The sequence below is a fragment of the Fukomys damarensis genome, unplaced genomic scaffold (assembly GCF_012274545.1).
Source record: "Fukomys damarensis isolate Sample0158 unplaced genomic scaffold, DMR_v1.0_HiC HiC_scaffold_39, whole genome shotgun sequence".
Lineage (NCBI taxonomy): Eukaryota > Metazoa > Chordata > Mammalia > Rodentia > Bathyergidae > Fukomys > Fukomys damarensis.
The window spans coordinates 118737761-118750041 of record NW_022900951.1 but is presented as its reverse complement, the minus strand read 5'-3'; the positions used below and the strand labels follow the sequence as shown (position 1 = coordinate 118750041).

The 12281-nt window shown below is 38.7% G+C and overlaps 1 long non-coding RNA gene across 1 annotated transcript in view; it reads right to left on the bottom strand.

Moving 5' to 3' along the window:
• Positions 1-990: 990 nt before the first annotated feature.
• Positions 991-12281, bottom strand: part of LOC104853003 — a 55266-nt gene continuing 43975 nt past the window's right edge. The window contains exons 2-3 of the long non-coding RNA XR_777644.3: positions 6405-6510; positions 991-1437 (exon numbers count right to left, since the gene is read on the bottom strand). This is a non-coding gene — a long non-coding RNA (uncharacterized LOC104853003). The remainder of the gene's footprint in view (positions 1438-6404; positions 6511-12281) is intronic.

The following is a 12281-nucleotide window of genomic DNA, read 5'->3' as shown; positions in this document are numbered from 1 at the left end:
TCATCTTTGCAATGTAACAGCTCCTAATCCTCAGTGGCTCACACTAAAGCACATATTTTAAAAGTTATGTTCTGTGTTGACAGTTGCAGAGAAGTCACAGCTACTGTGAATCTATGTAGTTTTTTCTCTTGTGTGTGTTATTTATTTATTTTTGATACCAGGAACTAAACTCAGGGTTTTGCATTTGCCAGGCAGGCGATGTGCCACTGAGCTACATTTCCAGCCGTCTTCTGTGTTTTTAAAGAAAAGGATTGCCATTAGTTTTGCTCATACCTAAATCATCCCATGACGTACCACTCATATTGTCCTTCAGTGATCTTAACAGCAACCATATCTCAGAAAACAACACACTTTTAAAAGTAAAAAACTACATATTTAACTGTTTATTTCTTCTCTGGATAATTGATAATAAGACAAAATTATTCAATAAATTACAAAACCATTAGTTATAAATAGAAACTCTTAATAGCTCTCCATATACATTGAAAACATTCAAAATGCATGGAAAGGCATACTAATAGTGTGTGACATTAGAAGGCAAGTTACAAAAGCACACACAGCCACAAGAAGACTATAGCTCATACTCAGGAAAAAAACACATTCTGATTTTTTAATAAAATAAGTGACAGTTACAAAGGCTCAGCTTACTGGTTTTTATAAACCTAAGACTGTGATTGTACATGTAGTGAACTGCAAAAATTAACTGGCATTGAAGTATTCATGCACAACTAGAAAATATCCTTAGTTCACATTAATCTAAAAGAGCATTGACATTAATGTATTGATATCTCTCATTACTCAACACTGAACAAAATATGAATGATGGTTTTTGTACAGGATTCAGCCTGGCGTTGTTAACTTTACAGCAGCCTGACACTGACTGACTCCCATTTCAAACACAACATATCCGTGTTGTTGTCCTACGGCTACTCCAGAGTCATGGCTCGCCTCAGGTTACGCTCAGTAAAAAAGCAAAGTGTATACAGAGATTTACAACAGTTTCAAAAAAATGATATTATGCAGTTCCAACAATGAACTTAAATGTCGAAAGCAAATAGGAGCTCTGATGAGCTGTTTATAAATACTTTAGGTGCAATTATACTGAAAGTCAAGTTTGTTTGAAATTTTCTAAAAATGTTCCTGTCAATTTTCATACAGTGCTTGTTGTAGTTTACCATTTCTGTTTTAATGTGTGCAGTGAATTACTTGTTATTCAAATGTAGCAGCTGCTCTGTACAATTTTGTCATTAAAGCTCTCAACTGGCCATCTTCTTCAACTTCTGTTTTCTTGAAAATTCTCGAGTCTCTTTGGAGTGATTTTGCTGATATTCACTGTTTTAGCAGAAGTTGATACAGATTTGAAATTACCCATTCCACGTACTGGTACCACCAAATGATGTGGAAGGAAAGGAAGTGAAGCCCACGTGACCTATTGAGCTGAACAAGGAAAATCCTGTATCAGAAGAAGAAATTTACCTCCAAAGGGTGAAAGCACATTCAGGCAGAAAAAAATTAGCATGTACAATGGTTTATGATTCTTCAAGGATCCCTTTGGGTCCTGATAGAGACCTCAAATGGGTATTCAAAGAAGTCAAATGAAAATTGGTCTCTTCCACCAAAAATTCGCACTGAAGATACCATTTGTGTTCCAGGATATGAAGCTAAACTCAAAAAAAAACTGTCAACTTCCATTTCCTCCTCTACCATTTAATCCACCTTTGCCTTATTTGGCATTGATTTCTAATTTTTATGATCTGAAAACATCTTATCTGCCTCAACTACTTGAATTTTTCCTGTTTCTTCTTTATTCTCCAAATTTTAAGTTAGATGCCACAGGTAGGCCAGTTTCCCAAATGCCTTTTTAGTATCCGCAGATGAGGAATTTCTCTGCACAGCTAGAACTTCATAGCAATCTAGCTTGTCATAAGAGATCAGTGGAACAAGTCCAAGAGCTAAGCTCCTCGTATTATTTTCTCCCCTTTCTGTAACAGCAAACTTCTTCTAACGCCTTACTTCTTGATTTTATTCATTCTCATGCTTCTTTTATTCTGCAAACCAGTTCCTGTGTTAGACTCCATTCCTCATGCCAAAGAGGAAGAGAAAGAAGCATGAGCTAAATCTCAACCATGCAATGGCATTTAAAGCTTCTGCTTCCTTGGGGCTTACATCCATCAGTCATGGTTGTAGGACTGAAGGCCTGTATTCTGGCTAGAGGACTAATTTCAGATCCGAGAAGTTTCTCATAGTTCTTGGGCCATTCCAGAGTCTGTCTCCCAGCTTCATGGTGGGAAACAGGATATCTCACTCTTAATCTCCCTCGTATTTCTTATGCTTTCAATCTGTCTTCCACTTCTGTGCAGAGCCAGGGAACCTCACCACTTTCACAGATATTGATGAGTCAGGGCCACCCAGGTTATGCCCTTATATTAAGGACATTTTACTGGTGACTTTAATTACATGGGCAAAATATCATTACAGCAGTGCCTTGATTAATGTTTGGTTGCACAACTAGTGGATGGAATCTTGGGAAGAAAAAGCATGTTTAGAATTTGCCCTACCACGTTAATATATTATTTTCATAATTAGAAAAAACTCTATTTTAAAAAATAAAATTACACTAATCACTGTTGATTAAAACTGCGTGAAGAAAACATTCACCTGAATCAGGCAAAGTCATTTTCTTCTCTCTCTCTCTCTTTTTTTTTTTTTTTTTTTTTTTTTTTTGTACCAGGGATCAAACTCAGGACCTTGCACTTGCGAGGCAGGTGGTGGAACCACTGAGCTAAATTCCAAGCCCTCAAAGTCATTTTCAAATTTTTGTTCACCCACTTATCTTTGTGTGCTTTAGTAGACATCTTATTTAACATATAGGCACAATAGAAACTAAATCATCTGGCTGTTTGAAGGACTAATTATGATATTTGTAAATTCTCTAAACAAAACTCCTAACATATGATTTTCCAAAACTGAATGTTCAATTGACTTTATTGTGAAATTTGCATCAAATAAATTTCTGATGTTGATCATGCAAATAAAGAAAGTTAAAGGACGTATAGATGAATAGACAATAGATAGAAGATAGAGAAATAGATACTGGCAATACATCGTTAATATATTTTGATGACTCAATGTCTACCTGCATGAAAATACCATAATTTAAAATACTGTAGAAGTGCAGTGTTCTGTCTGTATAACACCAGTGCTCTTCTTACTTTTGGCGAAGAGATTGGAAACAAACAAGATATGAGACATTTCTTTAGCCAGGCTATGAGTTTTTCTTCACAATGCCTCATAGCATGTGCCAAACAGGTGATGAGACACTGAGTCTGAAATCAACTGATCTCTTTCATAAATGATTACAAATATCTGTCATTTCATTTCTAAAATCACTGCTTCAATTTTTAAATGAATTTTTCTTGGAATATGATCAGCAATCAATGAAGGAAAGACACTGAAATGTCAAATAAATGCTCTGATACATGATTTTCTAACTGGCAAACAGAAGGCTGGGAAAATAGTGTAAAATACTCCATCCTATTCATGCATGGTAATAACTTTTATATCTTCAAAATGAAATATTACTACAAGTTATAAATTTATAGTAGCACATAAGGAAGAACCTTTAGAGATACTAAAATTCAATTCTATATTATTAAAGTATAAAGACTGAGGCATAGAGAGCAGGGGGGATCTGCTCAGTGTCCCACATCTCCTCTTCAGTTATTGTAGAAGCAATGGAGTAGACAGAAACTTTCTTACCCTAAGCTAGGTAGTAAATGGATCATTATTTCCTTTGGTAACAAGATACTTGTCTACTTAGGCCATTTCTCCCTTTAAGTAGCTCACAACCAGCTAGGTTGGGCACATGGCCAAATTCAGGAATTAGAATCCCAGTCAGCACATGCATTCTTCTGTACCTCTTCCCTCACACCTGAATCTCAGAAAGGGTCAAGGTATACTCACTCACATCAAAATATTATCATTTGATTACATTTGCAGAGTCTCTTTTTCACCACAGCTATTTGGTAACAGAAAGACAATGGGATGGGTCTTATTACCATGATCCCATCAGGCATAAATTATCTCAATTGGGAGGGAAAATGATTTGTTTTAAATGAAGTAAGTTTTTATACTGGTAGAAATGATAGACTGGAAATTGTAGGGAACTGTCTTCCCAAGCTCACTGCTAAGGCATGCTGACATTTGGCAGGCTACACGTCCATGATTTGTATAAGCCAAGGCTTTGCCAGAAGGCAATGCTCTGGCAAGATTCCCTCTGAACACATGCAAGTCACCCCATGGGAAATGCTCCACAGCCAGTTATTTTAGATGAAGACCTAGTCATCAAATGGAGTAGGGTCTTGTAGAGAGAGAAATATCCCACAATGGATGGGAGTGCCCTAGAGACTGCACCATGTTTGGATCATGGGGACTTTCTTCGGATATAAAGAACGACGAAGTGAGAAAGAATGCAAAGTATTATTGTTTCCTCACAGAACTCTGGAGTTAACCCTCTCCTTGTTAAGCACCTCTTCTTTTCAAGATCCACATGAAAATCTGTGTCCTCTAAATTTTTTAATTCCTTCAAAGAGATGACTTATTTCATTAGGAGAGGGAGGCAGTAGTGTTCTGAGAATTTGAAATTGGCATGCAGTACCTTTCTCTGACATGACAGTAGCTACTGTAGTGCCCTACAAGGTATCATCAAATATCCCAAGGTAAATAATTATAGCTCAGCAGCCAATTTTTTTTAAAAAGTATGAATTGAAAAAAGCTCTGCGTCCCTTTAGTATGTAGGAAACTATAAGAGAATCTTGCTAGAATTCTAACAGTAAAAAAAAAACAAACAGATAATCTACAAAACCGTAACTATTTCTTAGTTACTCCGATTGCGATAGTAACAAAGCAACCAAGTGAATTATGCCCTCCAAACTGGCAAACATTTTTGAAGGGAGAGTAAACACATCAACTTTGGGGTTTTAAACTTTGGGAAAATAAGACAGGAAGAGGTAGCTGACAAAAATCAGGTATAAGCTTTTGGGAGATGCGAAAGTTATCTGGGGATGGATAAATATAGGAGGTAGAAAGGAAAGAGAAGTAAAAAGGATCAAGGGGCAATGTGAATATGTACCCATTCCCCATGATGGGACGAGTGCGTTTATTAGCTATCACAAACACATACATATTATCTTTTAAAAGTGTGTGAAAAGAAAATAACTGAAAATTTAATGGATTCTTAAAGATCTATTATAGACTAGTGATTAATTTAAAATCCATGGAAAAACACAGAATAAGAGGTTGTCTACATTCACTCAGAAGCTCTGTTCTTAGCTTCTATCAACATGTTTACAAGAAACACTGAAGACACTGAAACCTAGCACAGTGCCCTTTTGGGGAGCTTCAAGCGTGTGGGTGGTAATCTGTTGTCACAGCAAGACAAGAAGAAAAATTGCCTAAATCCCTGGACATCTTTTCTCATTCCCAACACAAGCCATCTGCCACAGGAGGAAGGGGAGAACTCCCTACTGCTCCTAGAACAAGACAAAACTCACAGTGCTTCTGGAGAAGTAAACACAAATCCTATCTGCATTTGGGCTAGAGTAGGAAATTCCCCGAGGCCCCGGAGAACAGCTACACTGGAGGGAACTCTCTGGACACTAAGATGAGTTCTATCTAATAATAGAGCTACAATATACAAGACTGTAATGGACTGCCACCCGGAGGAGGAGGAACAGAAACACTGTGAAACCCCCAGCCTCAAGACTCCTGAGCACACCATCTGAGAGGACGGCTGGAGTTGGAGAGCAGAGATCTACCAGGCCAATAACTTAAGCCTATCACTGAGTGACGGGAAACAGCGGCTAGCACGGAAGGAATACAAGAGTCCGGGCAGAGGCTACTCTCTTGGGCAGGTGTACAAAAATTACTGAAAGCTGGGGAGAGAATGGGAACATGGAGAAAAGAGTTGCATCCCCACCTCAAGCACCACAGGATGTCCAAAGTAGAGACACATCCCTGAAGGAAGGTCGCAGTCCCTTTAGGTGTATGTGGACAATGACGGTGACTATAGAAAACAGTCTAACTGTATTACTGATTAGATTGACTCAACATCACACTGTCAAAGTATTACAAAAGAAACTAGTGTCGGGCACAGTTCTAGGCATACAGAGAATTATCTCATTAAGGAGATGTAAGTCAAAATTATAATTATATATAACTACATACCGACTAGAATGGCTACATATAAGAGACCTGGCAGTGGCACACGCAGAAATCCCTGGTGTGAATGTAGAATGGTTAAACTGTATTAGAACAGTTTGTCATTACCTTATAAAACTAAATATAGTCATAGCATATGACCAAGCAGCAATTTCTCATCCCAAGTAAGGAAAATTCAAACTTACCTTCATGCTAAAACCTTTACCGACTAAGTACGGTGTCACATGGCTGTAATTCCAGCATTCTGGGAGGCCGAGACAAAGGATCTCAAGTTCTCGTTCAGCCTGTCACCTAGAGATTTAAGAGAAACCTTGTCTTAAAATAGAAAACTAAACAATGGCTGGGGAGGTAGCTCAGTGCGAAGGCCCTGGGTTCAGTCTCCAGTACTCCAGAAAAATCAAAGAAATAAAAAGCCTGTACAGGTGCTAGCTGACTTACAATACCATAATTTATAAGGGAAGAGAGAAAAGTATCTTCAGAGATAAGAGGGATTTGGGGGAAATGATGGAAATATTTTCAGCCATGATTGTGGTTGTTATATAATATTTATGAAAAACTCATTAAACTGTATACACTAAAAAAGGAGCAATTTTACTGTAGATAAGGTTTACCTCAATCAAATTGACCTTTAAAAAGAAGAAATAAGATTGAAAATGGAGAGTAAAGATGGGGAAACTAAACTGTGGAGATTTTATGAGACAAACTTTGATGGGATTTATAGTAGCAGCTACCTAGAGCTTCCAGCTTGCTGCAATAACACATTTTACTGTGTTTCAGCGATTCACTGCAACTTTTTATGTGGTGCCATTGACTCTTGGTAGAACCATTTTAGGAGCAGTTAACAGGGCTAACAGAATGGGCAGAGGAAGCCACAGCTATCAGTAAAGCACAGGGTAAAAGTTTGTAATCTCACCCTTTTCCAATATCATACATCCTTCCATATTTTGACTAAGAGACCTTTATTAATGCATGATGGAATCTAATGTTAATGCACTCCTATGATTTTTCCTATAAATAAATTCATAAATATGAAAAAATCATCTCCTGTGTCCTGATTTGTATTTTAACCATAACAGCTTACCCGAAGTGTCACTCGGACAGCATTTTTTTTTTTATTTTTTGGTACCGGGGATCGAACTCGGGTCCTTGCCCTTGAAAGGCAGGCCACCGAACAGCTGAGCTAAATCCCCGGCCCCCAGCATTTTTTGTTTAACACATTGGCTGTCCCAAGCTTCACTGTCAAGTATCATTTGAACCAATCGATTATTGTATTGAATCAATTTGTTAAAGTTGTCATTTTATATTTCCTGTTATTTTATCTTATAAAAATTAAGAAAAAGGTGTAAGTTTTGGGCATCCTGTGTCTAAATAATTAGACTGGTAAGTGGTTAAAGAGGACAGTCACAAGCTTCAGTGCTCTGTTAATTCTATTATAAGGTCTTTCTTAATATCCTCAGTGAAACAGTAGACATCTTGAAGATATTTAGTTGTGGCACCATATTATATAGTAGGAAATGAATACAAATCATCTTACAACAACATTTTAAAGTCTATTTTACCTGAGCAAATGAGGAAACTGATGCTATAATATTAAATAACTTGGTCTGTGGTTATTTCTTTTTTTTTTTTTTTTTTTTTTTTTTTTTTTTTTTTTTTTTTTTTTGAGAGAGGCTCTCACTATGTAGTTGAGACCGACCTGGAACTCACTTTGTAGTCCAGGCTGGTCTCGAACTCACAGAGATCCTCCTGCCTCAGCCTCCGGAGTGCTGGGATTACAGGTGTGTGCCACCACTCCCAGCTCATCTATGGTTATGCTAAACCCATTTGTACTTGAGGCCTCTGTCTGTGCTCTTTCTAACTTGTCATCCATCCCTAACATTGGGCTAAGAAATAAATTCCCCAGGCATACCATATTTCTGTAGATGAAAAAATATTTTGTGAATAACGTAGGGCAGACTTTTTACCAGAAGAGGTTCTTAACTGTGACAGATGGTTAGCAACTTAGCCATGCTTACAGAGTCACCTGCTGAAGCAGCTCAAGTGGAACCTAGATCTCATAAGTCCTAATCTAGCATTCTTACCAAATTCTGTCATGTGGAAATCAACGGTCATTCAACAAGACGCTGATCAGTAGACCAAGACCAAGCTTGATTCCAAAATAACCACTGAACCTTAGGAAAAATACCAAAGTGCCTGTAGATATCAGGGAGATCAAGTAAGAAAAACAACCAGATGGGCCAGGGCTTTAGCTCAGTGGTGCCACTGTCTGCCTCGCAAGCATAAGGTCCTCAGTTCAATCTCTGGTACCAAAAAAATAAAAAAATAAAAAATAAAAAATGCAATCAGATGAAGACCAAGTATAAAAACACTCTGCATCCATATGCTGCTGAGCATAAGTCAGTGACGCTGCCTTCGTCATGTCTTGATCTCGATTCACCTAACAGCTATGACATCTTAGCAGTACGAGCTCAAAGAGCCCACAGGTAAAACACAACTACATGGACACAACCACATGACTTAAACGGTTGCTTTGGTTCTGGCAGGTTAAATAAAGCCTCCTCCCAAGATCTGCTCATGACAAATTAGATAGCTAAAACTTATGGGCATTTTTCATGGAATCGGTGCCATTAGTTTTAAGGCAACAGTGGTGGCTGGATTGAAATCAATAATAATATTATATATATATATATATATGTTTGTTTATCTTTGTGATTTGTGAAGTGAATTCCATTATTACTCTAATTTTATAATTTTAAAAATGGAATCAGAAAGAATCTAAGCAGCTTTCTCAAAGTCACACTTCACAAAAGACAGCCAGGCATGGGCTTCAGTATTCATATTCCTAAACATCACACTAGATCTGAAAACTTCTGCTACAGCTTTAGCACATTTGAAGGAATAGTCAAATGATTTTCCAAATGAGTAATGCTCACTTACATCTCTTCTGAAATATATTCCCTCTTCATTCAGGTTTCCAGCATTCCAGGGGATATAGTTAACAGGCTGTTACTTATAGAACCAGCTTCCATAAGTGAAATGAATTAGACATAAAAGCTTAAATATTGCACACTTTCATTCGTATGAGAAACCCAAAATATAAATATAAAATACACTAAAATATAGATAATAGGAAGCAGGTGGCTAGATCTTTTGCAAATGGAAGGCAACCAAGAAACAGGAGGAGGTGGCAAGAAGAAAGAAGGGTATGAAAAATAATTAAGATGTGTTATGCACGTGTGCCAGTTTCCCACAAGAAATGTAATCATTATGTACTGCACACATGTACTAACAAAAAAATAAAATAATATTTTATATAAACTTAGGATTTGTGGAAATGATTTCAGTGAGACATAGGAAACTTACTCCTATCTAACCCTGTTATGGTTTAGATCTTGGGTGTCCCCTCGAAGCCTCACGTATTCAGCGGCGGAATTTTGGAAGGTGATCAGGTCATGGATGTGTGCAGATATTTCAGTGGACTCATCCACTGATGAATTCTGTAGCTCAATGTCTTATTAGGAAGTGAGACCTAGTAAGAAGAGCCAGGTCAATGGGGACATGACCCAGAAGGGTAGATCCTCTCCCTTGACTTCTGCATTTTCCCTTTGCTTTCTGATCACCATGACAAGAGCAGCTTGCCTCTACCAGGCCCTCCTCCTGTACTGTTTGAAATATAAATGTGAGCCAAACCTTCCCACTTTAAAGTTGTGGAAGTCAGGTATTTTGGCCCAGTGACAAGAAGTGACCAAGACAGATTTTGATATCAGAGAAGTGGAGTCATTTCTATGAACATACCTGATTGTGTGGATCAGAAGTCTTTGGAACTGATTCATAGGAGTCATTTAGAAAGGTTTAGAGATATCATCTAGGGAAGATCTAAAATGTTATAAGCCACACTTGATGGGAGATTCTGGTCAGAGCTCACAAGATGTGAGTGCTGATTGAAATGCAGACAGTAAAGGCCAGACTCAGGAGGTTTCAGCTGGGAACAATAATTCAATCAGCAGCTGGACTCCGGGCCAACTGTTATGCTGAAGCAGAAAATTTGTCTACATTTTACCCATGTTCTAAGATTTTGTGGGAGACTGAGGTTTAGTGCATAGGACTAATTTATCTGATGAAGAAAATTTCAAGGCAATCTAACTTTCAGAATGTGGCATGCTTTCAACACCAAAAATTAAAAACAAAACCACTGTGTTTTTACCAGAAAGGAAGTGCTTGCAAAGTTGGAGCCGAGGAAAGCATAGTTGCTGAAAAGATCTTTTAAAAGCCAGGTGCTTTGCATCAAGACAGTAGGGAAGATGCCTTGAAAGTGTCTTGGGAATCAGCAAGACTCCACACTTCACTGGCTCAAAGGTACAAAAGGCTAGAGGAAAATTTCTTTGAAAGACTTTACTTTGAGAAAAGAGCCCCAGAGCACCCAGTTCTGGAAGGACTGCTTAGGGAACTGGTTCCTATGGGATTTGTTTCGCAGCAGTCTGCTATGTAGACCCTCACAGGCCTTTGCAGCAATGATATAAGGGTCCCATCTACCACTCAAGTTGGAGACAGACATTGGCATCATCCACGTGGTGTTGGCACTTATGGGCACACAGAATGCAAGTGTTGTAAGATCAGGGAAGCTGCTACCGGATTTCAAACGAAGACTTGTGAGCACAGGCCCTGTGTCCCTGAGAGGGCAGTGTGTGGATCTGTGAGAGTGAAGTTGGAAGTGATGGGGAGATCCTAGAAATTTAGAGGTGCCAGGGAGATGGAATGTCTGCTGTAAAAAGCCTCAGGCAAGGAGCAGAGCCAAGCAGAGAGACCGTGAGGACTGCACCTGGTAATGCCATAAAGGCGAAAACACCTAATCCCATTGGAGCTGACATCTCGTCACAAGCTGCCTTAGATCTGGACATGGAAATGCAGAATTTAATGCTTTCCCTGCAGGGTAGAAGTCCTCCTTTCATCTTCTTCTTCTTTATCACCTATTTCTCAATTTTTGAATATTTTGCAAATAATTAATTTTCTTTTTTAGTTTTATAGAACCTCACTGATCAGAGTTTCTCTTGAGTCTCAGAGGAGCCTTCGGACTTGGACTTCTCATCAGTACTGGGACTGTTATGAAGGTGGAAACACTTAGAGATGGACTAAAGGCAATTTGTGTGAAAGAGATGAACATGAGTCTTTTGAGAGCCAGAGCAGAACGTCACGGCTTAGATCTGGGGAGGTGCCATAAAAGCCTCATGTGTCAGAGATGGGGCTTTTGAAATGTGATTAGATAATGGGGGTGCTGTGCGCATCAGTGAATTCCTCCACTAATAATTTCGGTGCCTCAATGTGTTAGGAGGTGGAGCTTTGTTGGAAGAGGCAGGTCACTGTGGTTAGGACCCAGAAGGCTATCTTCTCACTCCTCACATCCACCTTCTGTCTCTGCTTCCTGGCTACCATGATCGGAGCAACTTTCCACCAATAGGCCCTTCTACCGTGCCATTTCAGCCTTAGAACAATGGACCCTGACTGTGAGGCAAAAAACCCTCTTCTACATTAAAAAAAAAAAATCAGCCTCAGCTTCCAAGTCCAATGCATACATTTTTTTTCTAAAAGACTATGGTTTGATTTCTGGCTCTGTCACTTGCTGATTGGAATCTTGGACAAGTTGCTTAATTATCTCAGCTGCAGTTATTTAGCAACAAAAACAACATAATTTTATTAACCTTGCAAGATTGCTGTGTGTATCATTCAGAGTCCTAATATGATACAACCTCAAAAGGCATGATTGGAGTGATTCAACAATCTATTTAAAATGTAGGAGCATAGCTCGTGGAAATCTTTAAGAATTTGTAGCTGAGTATAGGCGAACTCTGGGAAGCTGTGGCAATTTTCAAGTTTAAGTCCAACCTAAGCAACTCAGGAACTTAGTGAGACCCTGTTTCAAAATAAAGATATAAAAAGGGGTGGAGCGGGGTGTGGTGGCACACGTCTGTAATCCCAGCACTCAGGAGGCTGAGGCAGGAGGATCACTGTGAGATCCAGACCAGAGTGGGCTACATAGTGAATTCCAGGTCAGTCTACTACATAGT